The sequence below is a fragment of the Podarcis pityusensis genome (genome assembly GCF_964106645.2).
Source record: "Podarcis pityusensis genome assembly, chromosome: 13".
NCBI classification, from domain to species: Eukaryota; Metazoa; Chordata; class Lepidosauria; order Squamata; family Lacertidae; genus Podarcis; species Podarcis pityusensis.
This window is the reverse complement of record NC_138038.1, coordinates 11,031,678-11,047,747: the sequence shown is the minus strand read 5'-3', so window position 1 is coordinate 11,047,747 and position 16,070 is coordinate 11,031,678.

The following is a 16,070-nucleotide window of genomic DNA, read 5'->3' as shown; positions in this document are numbered from 1 at the left end:
GCTGGGTGACCTTGGGCTAGTCACACTTCTCTGAAGTCTCTCAGTCTCACTCACCTCACAGAGTGTTTGTTGTGGGGGAGGAAGGGAAAGGAGAATGTTAGCCGCTTTGAGACTCCTTCGGGTAGTGATAAAGCGGGATATCAAATCCACAGCTACAAACTACTACTTTGAAGCACAGCTTACCACAGGAAAGCAACAGAACACACATGTAATAAATCATCTTTGACTAAGAATCCCCATAATACCTGGGAAATATTGGGTGGATATGTGCAGAAATAATTCTCAAAAGCATCACTTGAATAAGACCTCCTGAACATTGTTATGTATGAATTATGCCTATAGGAACACCGTTGGTAATATGGCTGTTGTAATGGCGACGCAAGCCTTGAAAGGAGTGTAGCTGAACATTCAGTTCAAGCATTACCAAATTCACAAGTTATCATCCTTAATAAATGTGCAGTTCCCTGGTTTATGTGGGATGTGACACATAGATAGCAATCAAATACAACATTCCTTGAGTGGACATGAAAGGGGATGTTTGCTCCAGTCAGTAGAAAACTTCCTGTTTCCTTCTGAGCTGGGGCAAACTTCCTCTGCATGTGACTAGAGGTGGGCGTGACCTTACCTGCCCAGGTATCAAAAGGGGCAAGGCAGGCACCACACTCTCCTCTTCTCCATCTTGCTTTCAACGAGTGAGCAGCAAGTGACTGCCTGTCTGCAGTCACTGGGACTAACTCCCATATGGGGTAGTTCCACATGTACAGTGGTACCTCGGGTTACATACACTTCAGCTTACATACGCTTCAGGTTACAGACTCCGCTAACCCAGAAATATTGCTTCAGGTTAAGAACTTTACTTCAGGATGAGAACAGAAATTGTGCTCTGGTGGCGCAGCAGCAGCAGGAGGCTCCATTAGCTAAAGTGGTGCTTCAGGTTAAGAACAGTTTCAGGTTAAGTACGGACCTCCGGAACGAATTAAGTACTTAACCCGAGGTACCACTGTATATACTTTGTAACGTAAGTCTGCCTTCAGGGATCCATCTGTGAACTGAATGTGTGAGTAAACTTCTTTCATAATACTTTACACAAGATTGTGTCGTGTCTATTCTTTTTAAGGGCGAGAAAAGGGGATTACCAGGAATCCTAAACTGAGAAGCTTAAACAAGCTTGCAGCAAGCTAACTGCTGTGTGTTTAAAAGGGGAATGTCCTCTGCTAAGTAAAGGGACTTGCTAACGCAAGTTAGGAAGGGTATTATTAAACAATATATCCTCTCCTGCGTCCCTGAACATTTCCACAGTTTATCCCTTGACCATCACATGCTATAATACAAGTTCATGTTGACAAATGAGTGGTTTACATAATGAAGACATTGAGACACTTACTTAACAGACATTATTACTGATTTACAGGTTAAACTAACAGCACACACAGGCGTGCAGCATAGAAGATATGATACAGAACCTCTTGCTCGGATGTATTACTGAATAATCATTACAACACCAGCCCAATGTGCACTTGACAGGTATTAATTTGTTAACAGTGCCCAGGTATCTTGTGAAGGGCAGAACCCAAGGCTACTCGTCTTGAAGAGACAGGTGTAATAATGGTCAGAGAAATGTCATATAATGAGAATATGGAAAGTGTAATCTGAGGCAACATCCCTATTTTCCTGTTGTTGGTTTTATATTACCTGAGGTGCAGATGAACATTCACTGTATTGGCGGAAGACACTAGCAGTGCAAGTGTTCTGCTACAGATACTGGAACATCATCAAAGAGGAATGAAGCCGCCATGCTCTGCCTTCCACCAGTGTGTGCTGTGCACTCCATTCCCCAGGTGTGTCGGAAAAAAGCAAAGGTGCTCAAGAAACATTTGAAGCCTTCTAACACTGGGGAGGTTAATGAAAATATGTCAGGTTATCAACTGGGAATCTTCTGCACTTGTGTCTCCACACTATGGAAGCAAAGTAAAGAGCAATGTGTCTGAAGTGAGCTACGACTTATGGCCCAACTAAAACATACTCTCCAACATTTCTCTGATGAAAATAGGGGTGTCCAGTGCTTTTTTTTTCTCTAGAAAAAGAGGTGCCAGAACTCACCATGAACACCTCCTCTTAGAATGGCAATGGCACCCACCTGAGAGGTGCAGGAACCAAGTTCCTGTTGAGTTCTGGCTGAAAGAAATCCCTGGGTATGTCCTATTTTTGTGTGTCTCTTTTGTGTGTGCTCCGTATCTGAACGTGTGGTCAGAGATATATGGGCCCATGCCATAATAATAATAATAATAATAATAATAATAATAATAATAATAATAAATAATTTATTCTTTGTACCCTGCCCATCTGGCTGGGTTTCCCCAGCCACTCTGGGTGGCTTCCAACAAAGATTAAAAATACAAGCAATACAAATACAGACAAAGCCCTGTCCCCTGAATTGTGGGCTTCTTGTCAGGGAGCTAGATACCCAGGGTTGGTGTGCCGTCAATGTTCACAGATGTAGCCTGAATCATGCCCTTGTTGTCTTAAGCTGGGTTTTGTAACAGGAGTTGGGAAGGCTGGTTTGTGCTCTCTACTGAGTTCAGTGGTACCTTTTTGACTTCCTCATCCACCATAATAATAATAATAATAATAATAATAATAATAATATTGTATACAACGATGCGGGCTCTTCAGAGACAAGGGGAATTTAGGATTTTGAATATATCTGTTCCTCCCCTGCTCTCACCCTTGTTTCTGCCAACACTGGTCAATTTGTGTTGGCGATTCAGATACACTCACATGGAGTTGCGCACCTCTTGGGTTGAACCAGCATAGTTACACTGGTGGAGGCAAATGGGAGGTTCCGGCAGCACCGCAGGTCTTCTACGATATCCTAAAACGCTTTCCCCCAGCTAGCATATTGCGTATAAGGCCGGACCCTAAATATGTACGCTGTATTCAATAGTATATTGGATAGCACTATAGGAAGATTGCTCTAAGTATATACAAGGCTAAAGGTAAAGGTAAAAGTACCCCTGACCATTAGGTCCAGTCGTGGACGACTCTGGGGTTATGGCACTCATATCGCTTTATTGGCCAAGGGAGCTGAAATACAGCTGCCAGGTCATGTGGCCAGCATGACTAAGCTGCTTCTGGCGAACCAGAGCAGTGCACGGAGACGCCATTTACCTTCCCGCCGGAGCGGTACCTATTTATCTACTTGCACTTTGACGTGCTTTCGAACTGCTAGGTGGGCAGGAACTGGGACTGAGCAACGGGAGCTCACCCCGTCGCGGGGATTCGAACCACCGACCTTCTGATCGGCAAGCCCAAGAGGCTCAGCAGTTTAGACCACAGCGCCACCCACTACATAATCACAAAACTAGGGGGCTATGTCATTTCCACACACACACACCCCAGGTTTACATGGTGCCAACTACCAACAAGGGGGAGAATCTACCTGATAAGCATCACATTGAAAGAGAACATTTATTTTCAAAGACGATATCCGAGTGCCTTTGTTGTCCTTTCTCTAATGCATTAAATAATCATGGTCGTGGGGGGGGGGGAGTAGCAGCAGCAGCAATGACAAAGGAGGAACAGCAGTTTTTTTTCTACAGCTTTATCTCATACTAATTATTCATAGCAAAAAAAGGGGGAGGGAGCGGGAGGGGAAAAAAACAAAAGTAAGCAGAATGGAACATATGATCATGATGTCAGCCTCTGCTAAAATTGGGGGGGGGGGGGAGACCAACAAAAAAACCAAAACCCCACCTCGCTTTGCAATGGACAGTGTATCCTAGCGACTGCAGCATAAGGAACAGGTTGCTAAGAAACCGTGGAGTCTGCAGGCAGCCGTTCTGGCCATGCTCAATACGGAAATAGGCCATAAAAGGCATTTCCCCTTGTTCTAGTCTCCTGGTTGCCATGGTGATCATACATAAGCAATGGATCCCAAGTTTTGAGGCACTGCTAAAGAATATATTTCTCCCCATTCTCCTATCTATTTATTTTTTTATAAAAAACACACACTCCCCAACCATCATAGCTGGCATATGGTAGGTCTCATTCCTGCCCCCAAATTGTGCAAGTTAGTGGTGATAAACTAAGTGACAAACAATTCCAGGCATACTAAGAAGCTAAGCTTTTGAATCAGGCTGCAATTATCCAGTGTTTTAATTTATCCAGTAATTTTATTCATTGGGGGCGGGGCGGTGCTTCTAGCTAACCTATTTCCAGAGGTAAGTTTTCTCCAATGCCAAAACTACCTAAAGCAAAGAGGCAAATAGAAAACAACAAAGCTCAAATGTATTTATATTTTCCAACTCAACTGCATTCACCTGTCAAACTAGTAGTAGGCTAGGATAAATATATGCATTTACATTTGGGCTGCTTCCGGATTGTCACTATATCACAGGTGGGACTGAACAAGTTCAGGTGACACAATTAAAGTGGATCCCCCTCCCCCCCCCCAGGGAAAAGAAAACCCACCAGCCCTTTTGCAGTAAGGAAAGGGACAGGAAAATGCAATGGAAAATGTGGGATAACAGTTGCTTGATGCAACACCATATAATTTCCCGTGAAACAAATCAGAATGAAAACTCAATACAGTGGTACCTTGGGTTAAGAACCTAATTCGTTCTGGAGGTCTGTTCTTAACCTGAAACTGTTCTTAACCTGAGGTACCACTTTAGCTAATGGGGCCTCCCACTGCCGCCGCACGATTTCTGTTCTCATCCTGAAGCAAAGTTCTTAAGCTGAGGTACTATTTCTGGGTTAGTGGAGTCTGTAACCTGAAGCGTCTGTAACCCGCGGTACCACTGTACAACAACTGGCATCTTGGCCACCTCATGAGAAGAGAAGACTCCCTGGAAAAGACCCTGATGTTGGGAAAGATTGAGGGCACAAGGAGAAGGGGACAACAGAGGACGAGATGGTTGGACAGTGTTCTCGAAGCTACCAGCACGAGTTTGACCAAAATGCAGGAGGCAGTGGAAGACAGGAGTGCCTGGCGTGCTCTGGCCCATGGGGTCACGAAGAGTCGGACACGACTAAACGACTAAACAACAACAATTCTCCCTGCAAACTTTGTGTAAGCACATAAGGATGAAGGCTCGATGAACAGGTGATCTGGAAGCAGGGATAGGCTTTTAACCAATTTTTAGGTTCAGTTTTCTACATTTCCTCATCATTTTGTGAATTTTCAAGAAACAAGTCCTCATGAAAATTCAGCAGCATTTTAGCATGAATTTATCCCAATAAACGCATCATTGAATGCAATTTTGCATAATATACACATTTTTGAAAAGCAATCTCCCCTTCTATAACGTACTTTGTATGCTATTTTGCACTCGTTTAGGCACTTTTATGAACACTGTACCCTAATGTGAACCTTTGAGGACCCCGTCTAACAACAACTTCTTCTTCTTCTTCTTTTTGCAGATGCCCACATGTTAATTGTAGTTTTAGGCTCTGTTAATTAAGAAAATCATAATGACAAAAGCTATTATGAACTGAGTAACACTTTAAAATAAATTTGCAAATGTGCTAAAATCAAAGAAGACAGCAAAATAAATATTTATTTCCTCAGGGTGCCCACTGATCAACATCCCAAGCAATTCATTCCAAAAAGTATTAGATAGACATTTAGGTAAAGGGACCCCTGACCATTAGGTCCAGTCGCGGACGACTCTGGGGTTGCGGTGCTCATCTCACTCGATAGGCCAAGGGAGCCAGCGTACAGCTTCCGGGTCATGTGGCCAGCATGACTAAGCCGCTTCTGGCGAACCAGAGCAGAGCACGGGAGGGCCGTTTACCTTCCCGCTGGAGCGGTACCTATTTATCTACTTGCACTTAACGTGCTTTCGAACTGTTAGGTGGGCAGGAGCTGGGACTGAACAACGGGAGCTCACCCCGTCACGGGGATTCAAACCACCAACCTTCTGATCGGCAAGCCCTAGGCTCTGTGGTTTAGACCACAGCGCCACCCACATCCCACCAGATAGACATTTATTTATTCATAAATACAAATTCATTCATTTCCCCAATATACCAAATGATCAACAACTCAACTAATCATTCAAATGAAACAAAATACATATTAATTAATTTATTTCTAAGTGAATTAAATTGATGTAATCTCCAGAAGAATTAAAATGAGAAATTTAATTGCCAATACTGTAATGTAATATCATAAGTATTATATTAACTGAAAAGCTAGTGGAAAATATTACTGTGTTCCCTCTTTTCTTAGAATAGGGTGAACATGGGGATGGGCAAACTTGTCAATTCTAGTTTCTCACTTTTTCAATCTTAAATTCCATTTTCCACATTTCTATTATCAGTTTGCATTTATTATTTTTTAAAGGTCATCATGAAAATTCACCAGCATTTGGTTCAGGTTTTGCCTAACATATACATTTTTATATACAATTTTGTTGAATATGCACATTTTTGTTTCTCTTTATGTATTGCAATTTTTAAAGTTATTTCCCCAAATTTATACACTCTCTAGTAAAGTTGGGTGAATGTAAAGCTTTTTTCTGCCACCAAGAACTAAAAGCTTCCTGACACAAACACATTGGGAATGACCAGGATTTAAGAGCATATATTCTCATATTTTAAATGCTTTATTTTTAAAAAAAATTTAAATGCTTTGAAACTCTGATTTCTGCAAATATTTTTGTTTTATTACAATCTATCCTTCAGAATAAATTCATACACAACCCTACTTATTAAGAGAGTTTTTATCTTCCTTAGTTCGTAAAGTATATTGCGGGGCTTATTTAGATCTTTTGCAATACATTTCTCATTAGCCCAAAGTGATGAGTGCTGGTGGCTGTTCAAATGAAGTATTTTCACATTCTCCAAGACAAGGATCCAGTTACAGATGGGTAGCCGTGTTGGTCTGCCATAGTCAAAATAAAAAAATTCCTTCCTGTAGCACCTTAAAGACCAACTAAGTTAGTTCTTGGTATAAGCTTTCGTGTGCATGCACACTTCTTCAGATACACGGAAACAGAAGTTGCCAGATCCTTCTATATATTGAGAAGGTGGGGAGGGGTATTACTTAGAAGGGTGGTGGGAATCGGAGATTGGCAGATAGCTGAGATGAGCCTGTTGACGACTCTTAACGACTGTAATAGGTCTTACAGGAAAAGGCAAGGGGTGAGGAGGTGAGAAATGGCTTAGTCATGTATAATGAGATAAGAATCCGATGTCTCTGTTCAGACCAGGTCTCTCCATTGTTTTAAGTTTGGTAATGAGTTGTAATTCAGCAGCTTCTCTTTCCAGTCTATTTCTGAAATTCCTTTGTAGTAAAACAGCTACTTTGAGATCTTGTATAGAATGTCCTGGGAGATTGAAGTGTTCTCCTACTGGTTTCTCTGTTTTGTGATTCTTGATGTCAGATTTATGTCCGTTTATTCTTTGGCGTAAGGTTTGGCCTGTTTGTCCAATATAGAGAGCTGAAGGACACTGTTGGCATTTGATGGCATACACAATGTTAGACGATGAGCAATTAAATAGTCCCGAGATGGTATGTGTGATGTTGTTGGGGCCAGTAATGGTGTTGTCCGGGTGTATGTGGCAGCAAAGTTGGCATCTGGGTTTATTGCAGGCTCTGGTGCCAGTGTCCGTGTTAAGTCTGGTTGTAGTATTATTGTGGGTTAGGAGTTGTTTAAGATTGGGTGGCTGTCTGTAGGCAATGAAAGGTCTTCCTCCCAGAGCTTGAGAAAGAGAACTGTCATTGTCCAGGAGAGGTTGTAGATCTCTGATGATGCGTTGAACTGTTTTAACTTGGGAGCTGTATGTGATGACTAGTGATGTTCTGTTATTTTCTTTTTTGGGTCTGTCTTGCAGCAAGTTCTCTCTGGGTATCAGTCTGGCTCTGTTGATCTGTTGTCTAACTTCATCTGCTGGGTATTTTAGTTCTGAGAAGGTTTGCTGTAGATCTCTTAGGTGAGAGTCTCTGTCTGTAGAATTGGAACAGATGCGGCTGTAACGTAGTGCCTGGCTATATACAATGGACTGTTTGGTATGTTTGGGATGGTAGCTAGAGGCATGTAGATATGTTTGTCGGTCAGTTGGTTTACGGTATAAGGTGGTGTCTATGCGCCCATCCTGTATTTTTATAGTAGTGTCCAAAAAATGTATTTCTTGCATAGATTGATTCATTGTAAGGTTGATTGTGGGGTGAAAATCATTGAATTTCTGGTGAAAGGTGTCCAGGGTCTGTTGACCATGTGTCCAGATGATAAAAATATCGTCAATGTATCGCAGGTACAAGAGAGGTTTGAGTGGGTAGGAGTTTAGGAAACGTTGTTCTAAATCTGCCATGAAGATGTTGGCATACTGTGGGGCCATGCGGGTGCCCATTGCTGTGCCGCTGATCTGAAGGAACAGGTCATCACCGAATTTGAAGTTGTTGTGGGTAAGGACAAATTGGCAGAGTTTGGTGGCAAGGTCCGCTGTGGTTTTATCTGAAATGGTGTTTCTCTGTATACCAACATCCCACACAACGATGGTTTACAAGCTATAAGGAACACCATTTCAGAGCCAGACTGATACCCAGAGAGAACTTGCTGCAAGACAGACCCAAAAAAGAAAATAACAGAACACCACTAGTCATCACATACAGCTCCCAAGTTAAAACAGTTCAACGCATCATCAGAGATCTACAACCTCTCCTGGACAATGACAGTTCTCTTTCTCAAGCTCTGGGAGGAAGACCTTTCATTGCCTACAGACAGCCACCCAATCTTAAACAACTCCTAACCCACAATAATACTACAACCAGACTTAACACGGACACTGGCACCAGAGCCTGCAATAAACCCAGATGCCAACTTTGCTGCCACATACACCCGGACAACACCATTACTGGCCCCAACAACATCACACATACCATCTCGGGACTATTTAATTGCTCATCGTCTAACATTGTGTATGCCATCAAATGCCAACAGTGTCCTTCAGCTCTCTATATTGGACAAACAGGCCAAACCTTACGCCAAAGAATAAACGGACATAAATCTGACATCAAGAATCACAAAACAGAGAAACCAGTAGGAGAACACTTCAATCTCCCAGGACATTCTATACAAGATCTCAAAGTAGCTGTTTTACTACAAAGGAATTTCAGAAATAGACTGGAAAGAGAAGCTGCTGAATTACAACTCATTACCAAACTTAAAACAATGGAGAGACCTGGTCTGAACAGAGACATCGGATTCTTATCTCATTATACATGACTAAGCCATTTCTCACCTCCTCACCCCTTGCCTTTTCCTGTAAGACCTATTACAGTCGTTAAGAGTCGTCAACAGGCTCATCTCAGCTATCTGCCAATCTCCGATTCCCACCACCCTTCTAAGTAATACCCCTCCCCACCTTCTCAATATATAGAAGGATCTGGCAACTTCTGTTTCCGTGTATCTGAAGAAGTGTGCATGCACACGAAAGCTTATACCAAGAACTAACTTAGTTGGTCTTTAAGGTGCTACAGGAAGGAATTTTTTTATTTCGTCCAAGACAAGGAGTGTATGATTCTGCAACTCCACCCTGGACCCCTGATCCATCACAACATCTTCAGTTTCACATGATTCATCATAAGACTCTAGACAGTATCAATAAAATCCAAGTCTAAGATGGGAATCTGAACAACAGCCACCATAAGAAATTTGCAAACATGAGGGAACTCAGGGAACTTCTGTGGTCTCTGCCCATTCAAAGTAACTTGAAAGGTGGCCTTTTGCTTGAAAAAGAATACCAGGTTTCAAGCTAGTCCCAAACCTTGTTGCCCAAGACTACCTTGTTGCCCAAGGTTCTTCCAGGTAGAAGCTTATGGTGGAATCAGTGCTACTTGGAAGTTGTTGTTGTTTTGTCCACATAATGTCATCGGTGTTATGTACGGAAGTTCTCACCCTGGGCCAGCAGGGGGATATTGTAGATAGTTTTCACTCAGGTCCACATATGCAAATAAGGGATTGAAAGTGACGTTCAGTGATTGGATAGTTACAGAAAGTGGTTACTGTTGTGTTGTAGTGGAGCTCTATATAAACAGGCTGGCTGAACCCTTCAGTTCAGTTCTGTTCTGTTCTGTGAATAAACAAGAGCTGTTTGAAGAATCGTTGTGTCGTCTGATATGTTCACCCACAACTTAACAGTCGTCATCAAAATGCCAGCCCTTATCTTTTCCTTATTTAATGTGGATTTACAGATTCCCAGGAAAATTAAACAAGGAATAATAACATGTGATAAACACCCATAGACACTGTTGACGTGAAAGCTCTTTGGTGTTTTTTGGGGGGTGGGTGAGAGGTTTGTCATGTGTGGTGACATTTTGGTGGTTGCCCACTATCCCTGCTCCTCCTTTGCTTCTGTATTTTCCTCACCTGACTGCAACCTCTCTATTTCGTTTCCGGCGACCCAAATGAAAAAAGCATGTTTAATTCCACCAGTTCCTACATGCTGAGGGCTTTCCAAATTTTAACAACCTGGTTCGGATTAGTTCCCTTGGGGACCTCTACACAGCACATATGAGATCTTTGCTGTCCCTTGTTCCAAGGAAACAGGGCCCTGAATAAATACCTGGAACCCCAGGAATCTTGCAGCGCTCAGAGATTGGGGTGGCATGCAGAAATATATTCAAAAACCTGGAATGCTAGGAACCTAACATGTTAGAGCCAGTGTGGTGAAGTGATTAAGAGCGGTAGACTCGCAATCTGGTGAACTGGATTCGCGTCTCTGTTCCTCCACATGCAGCTGCTGGGTGACCTTGGGCTAGTCACACTTCTCTGAAGTCTCTCAGCCCCACTCACCTCACAGAGTGTTTGTTGTGGGGGAGGAAGGGAAAGGAGAATGTTAGCCGCTTTGAGACTCCTTTGGGTAGTGATAAAGCGGGATATCAAATCCAAACTCCTCTTCTTCTCTTCTTCAATCACACACATACACGTAAAAACCAGATCTGAATGACCCACTTGCATATTAAACCCCCTTCTGGGAGCATCCCTAGAGATGCATAATTAGGAACTAATCCAGTCTCAGTAACTGTTCAAATAGAGTAGGTTGATAGCCCAGTATTATTGCTTAACAGGGACACGGAGGCAAGATCTTCCTGGTTTACAACATCAGCACGATCAGAAGGATGCTTACTCAAAAATAAACCCCCCAAGTTAGTCTCATGCAAATGCTGTCCAGGATCGGGCCCCTTACCTAGGGGTAGGATCCACTGAATGCAATGAGAGTTGATTCCTAGTAACATGTGTGACGTTAACATATATGAGAGAGTGCTGGAGGGGAAATAGTTGGGTAGGTTGCATAGGCAGGGCCCAGGGGGGTGGAGTCGGTGGGTCTGTGAAGCTAGTTCTGGGAGGAGTTCATTGGGAGTTGTGGTGGGTAGTTGGTTGGATTTTGTAGGTTGGCTGGTTGGGAAAGGCAGTTGGTAATAGAGGCAGTTAGGGCAGTTGGTCCTTGAGTGTGGGGAGGTAGAAGAGATGAGAGAGGAAAATAAGACTAAGAAAGTAAAGAGCAACAACGTTTGGAATGCTGTAAAAGTTTTGTTTGTGTCTGAAATAAAATACACTCTTCTTTATTAATTGAAAAGCTGACTGAGACTGAAGTGATTTTACCAGGGAGGACCTGGTTGGTGGCAGCGGATTAGTGGTGTACGGGTCAATAGTCTGTGAGACGACCGGGGACCCCGTACGAACGCCACAACATGCATAGGATTTTAGTCTTGCTTGGGGGAATAAACTTCATTGAACACAACAAAACTATCTTCCTACCTAGTAAACATGCATGGGGATAATGTTATCAGTCTTTTGCTACTTCACTAACTTAAAAAAATGTGCATGTATGTGGAATTTGACAACAGAATTCCAGAGATATTTCCCCCTTTTTTTAAAAAATAAAAAATGTTGCCCCAAATCCTATATTCTTTCAGGGGGGAAATTATTTCCCTTGTCTGGCATTGACTTTATCTGTTCTGGTAAATGGACAAGCCTATTTCTACTCTGTGGCTGGGGGCTTACTGAAAGCCTCTGTCAAAGGGACTGATTACAAGGGACGGAAATTCCCCATCACAGTAGATGTAAAGTTTAAAGAAAGGGACGAGAAGTCCAGGTCTCTCGTTGCTTAAATTACAGGCTGCCGATGGTGGGTTTTGAAAGAGAAAGAGGGTTTCATACGAACCCTGTAATAAGATGAGATGTAAGCCTGGTGAGGAGCAAAAATAGACACAGACAAAAAGCACTGCGTCTGTCCATCTTCAGAGTGTTGCCAGAGGACATGGCAGCAGAGGGGGTGGGAGCTATCGCATTCATCCTCTGCATGTGAACTCCATAGGTTAAGGTTACCAGATTTTTTTCAATGAATCCGGGTACACTTTTCAACTTCAATGGATTTTGTATGGGGACTGATTTGTAAATCATGGGAACCGGGACATTTGGTAACCTTATCATAGGTGCATTTCATTTGACACTGGGAGAGAACAGCTGTTGAACTAGATGTTTGTTTGGTCTAAAGCAGCATGGCTCCTCAGTTTTTTCCATGGTACCCTTAACTGCAGATGGTGACAGCAGTCACGAAATTAACAGTCGCCTGCTTCTTGGGAGAAAAGCGATGACAAAGCTAGACAACATCTTAAAAAGCAGAGACATCACCTTAACTACAAAGGTCCATATAGTTAAAGCTATGGTTTTCCCAGTAGTGATGTATGGAAGTGAGAGCTGGACTATAAAGAAGGTTGATCGCCGAAGAATTGATGCTTTTGAATTATGGTGCTGGAGGAGACTCTTGAGAGTCCCATGGACTTCAAGAAGATCAAACCTATCCATTCTGAAGGAAATCAGCCCTGGGTGCTCACTGGAAGGACAGATCCTGAAGCTGAGGCTCCAGTACTTTGGCCACCTCATGAGAAGAGAAGACTCCCTGGAAAAGACCCTGATGTTGGGAAAGATGGAGGGCACAAGGAGAAGGGGACGGCAGAGGACGAGATGGTTGGACAGTTCTCGAAGCTACTAACATGAGTTTGACCAAGCTGTGGGAGGCAGTGGAAGACAGGAGTGCCTGGTGTGCTCTGGTCCATAGGGTCATGAAGAGTCGGACATGACTAAACAACCCCTAATGGACGGGTAGCAAACCTGATATTGTTGGACTCCTAACTCCCACCATGAGTACCAGCCAGCATGGTTAGTGGTGAGGGGTAATAGGAGATGGAAGGTCACAGATTCCCCATCCATGCTCTAAAGTAGTGTCTCAGGGATCTGACGCATTACAGCAGCACAGGCAGCAGGTTTCAGTCCCTCTTGCGCCTGCACAGATGACAAAGACAATTGCAGAACCAAATGTAGGCTAAGTTTCAAATGCTTGGCCTGTCTGTGTCCTGGGACACCCAGCTAAGAGTGGGTTGCTGAACTAGCTGTGCACATTCCACTTTGGGGACCTGTATTTCCATATTACCTACTATTCTATCTGAATCCTAATGACCTTCAACATTCTGCTTGTCTTCTAGAAGCAACATGTTAAGTTGTGGGTGAACATATCAGACGACACAGCGATTCTTCAAACAGCTCTTGTTTATTCACAGGCCAGAACAGAACTGAGCTGAAGGGTTCAGTCAGCCTGCTTATATAGAGCTCAAGTACAACGTAACTGTAACAACTTTCTGTAACTATCCAATCACTGAATGTCACTTTCAATCCCTTATTTGCATATGTAGACCTGAGTGAAAACTATCTACAGTATCCCCCTGCTGGCCCAGGGTGAGAACTTCAGTACATAACACAACACTTGCTTTTATTACTTCCTTTAATTTTGCTTTTGTTTCAGGCATTTGTAAACTCGCAATCAGACGGCTGCAAGGCGTTCTAAAACAAAACCTACACAAAATAAGAAATAAAAAAGACTGCAATTGCTGCTCTCTCACACAGCAAGCTGAGGAACTTCTAAATTCCACAAACGTATCAAGGCACCCAAACACATATTCTTAAGGTATTTGAATATGCCATACACCCTATGACAACATTTCATAATGTCTTCGTAAAGTTATGCTGTGCTCTATATGTGAATGGCAGATATTCTCCTTGTGTAGATCGGAAAAAACAAATCATGATTCAAATTGGTTCAAAAAGCAATGGTTCTATAGGAATTCAAATGGTGAGACTGAATAAGTGAGAATAAACACTTTGGATAGGGATGGTGCAAAAAAAGAGAGAACAGGCCAGCGCATCCCTTTTATAAATAAAATTGTTGCAAAAAACAGTGGGATGTGTCAGAGATGCCCAAGAACAATGTTTTAGAACCGAAACGCCTGCAATAAAGAAATAATTAATTGATTATTATGCAGCGGCATATGTTAGACAAGATACACATAGGAGCAATGAGATCAGTACATTATTTGAAATGTTATTAACTTCTTCCCAGCCGAAACCTATTTTTCACAGAAAGAAGAAGATAAAATGCCTGGCTAACAATTCACACAGGGCTAGGGGAAAACCATGCAGACTCATGAAATCTGCACAGGTTCCACGTTCTGCTACCTGTTCCAGCAATAAACAGGGTTGCACAAAAACAGCCCAGAGTGACAACTACCAACTAATTCATGGGTAGGCAAACTAAGGCCCGGGGGCTGGATCTGGCCCAATCGCTTTCTAAATCCGGCCTGCGGACGGTCTGGGAATCAGTGTGTTTTTACGAGTAGAATGTGTCCTTTTATTTAAAATGCATCTCTGGGTCATTTGTGGGGCCTGCCTGGTGTTTTTTACATGAATAGAATGTGTGCTTTTATTTAAAATGCGTCTCTGGGCTATTTGTGGGGCATAGAAATTTGTTCATTTTTATTATTTTTTTCAAAATATAGTCTGGCCCCCCACAAGATCTGAGGGACAGTGGACCGGCCCCCTGCTGAAAAAGTTTGCTGACCCCTGAGAATTTAAACGCAAGATAGAAGGACCCTTTTCAGCTTAAGGGCTGCATGCCAGTGGCGGTCAGGGCAAGAGACAAAAGTGAGTGGAACCATGGATGTGGCTCTCACCTTTGTATTAGGCAGCATTCCAGATACACAGAAGCCAGAGCGGGTTACACAAACACACACACAAAAAAAAACCAAAGTGGTGTTAGGTAAAGGGTAAAGGGACCCCTGACCATTAGGTCCAGTCATGACTGACTCTGGGGTTGCAGGGCTCATCTCGCTTTATTGGCCGAGGGAGCCGGCGTACAGCTTCCGGGTCATGTGGCCAGCATGTCACGAACCAGAACAGCGCACGGAAACGCCGTTTACCTTCCCGCCGGAGTGGTACCTATTTATCTACTTGCACTTTGACGTGCTTTCGAACTGCTAGGTGGGCAGGAGCAGGGACTGAGCAACGGGAGCTCACCCCATCGCGGGGATTCGAACCGCCGACCTTCTGATCGGCATTCCTAGGCTCTGTGGTTTAACCCACAGCGCCACCCGCGTCCCTAAAGTGGTGTTATCACAGTTCAATTACAAATGCCACCCCAGCAAAAGAACCTGAGGAGGGTCTGGAGCAACACTAATGAATGTTGTGGCCTGGGAAGACTCCTGAGGAAGGTCACATTTGGCCTGTGGTTCCTAACCCCTGATCAGAAGCAATCAAATTGATGCATTGCATAGGAACAGATGTGAAGACTACCAAAGTCACCAAACTTCCAAAGAGTCTACATTTTCTTATTGGTAAGCAGTAATCCACATCACAAACACTGCAACATGCCAACTTCCTCTCTATCCATTTCACACATTACCTGGCATTGGTAACAGAACTGGTACACAGAATCAACATTTGCATTCTGCTACCTATTCTGAGGGGATGCAGGTGGCGCTGTGGGTTAAACCACTGAGCCTAGGACTTGCCGATCAGAAGGTCGGCGGTTCGAATCCCCGCGACGGGGTGAGCTCCCGTTGCTCGGTCCTGCCAACCTAGCAGTTTGAAAGAACGTCAAAGTGCAAGTAGATAAATAGGTACTGCTCTGGCGGGAAGGTAAATGGTGTTTCCATGCGCTGCTCTGGTTCGCCAGAAGCGGCTTAGTCATGCTGGCCACATGACCCAGAAGCTGTACGCCGGCTCCCTCGG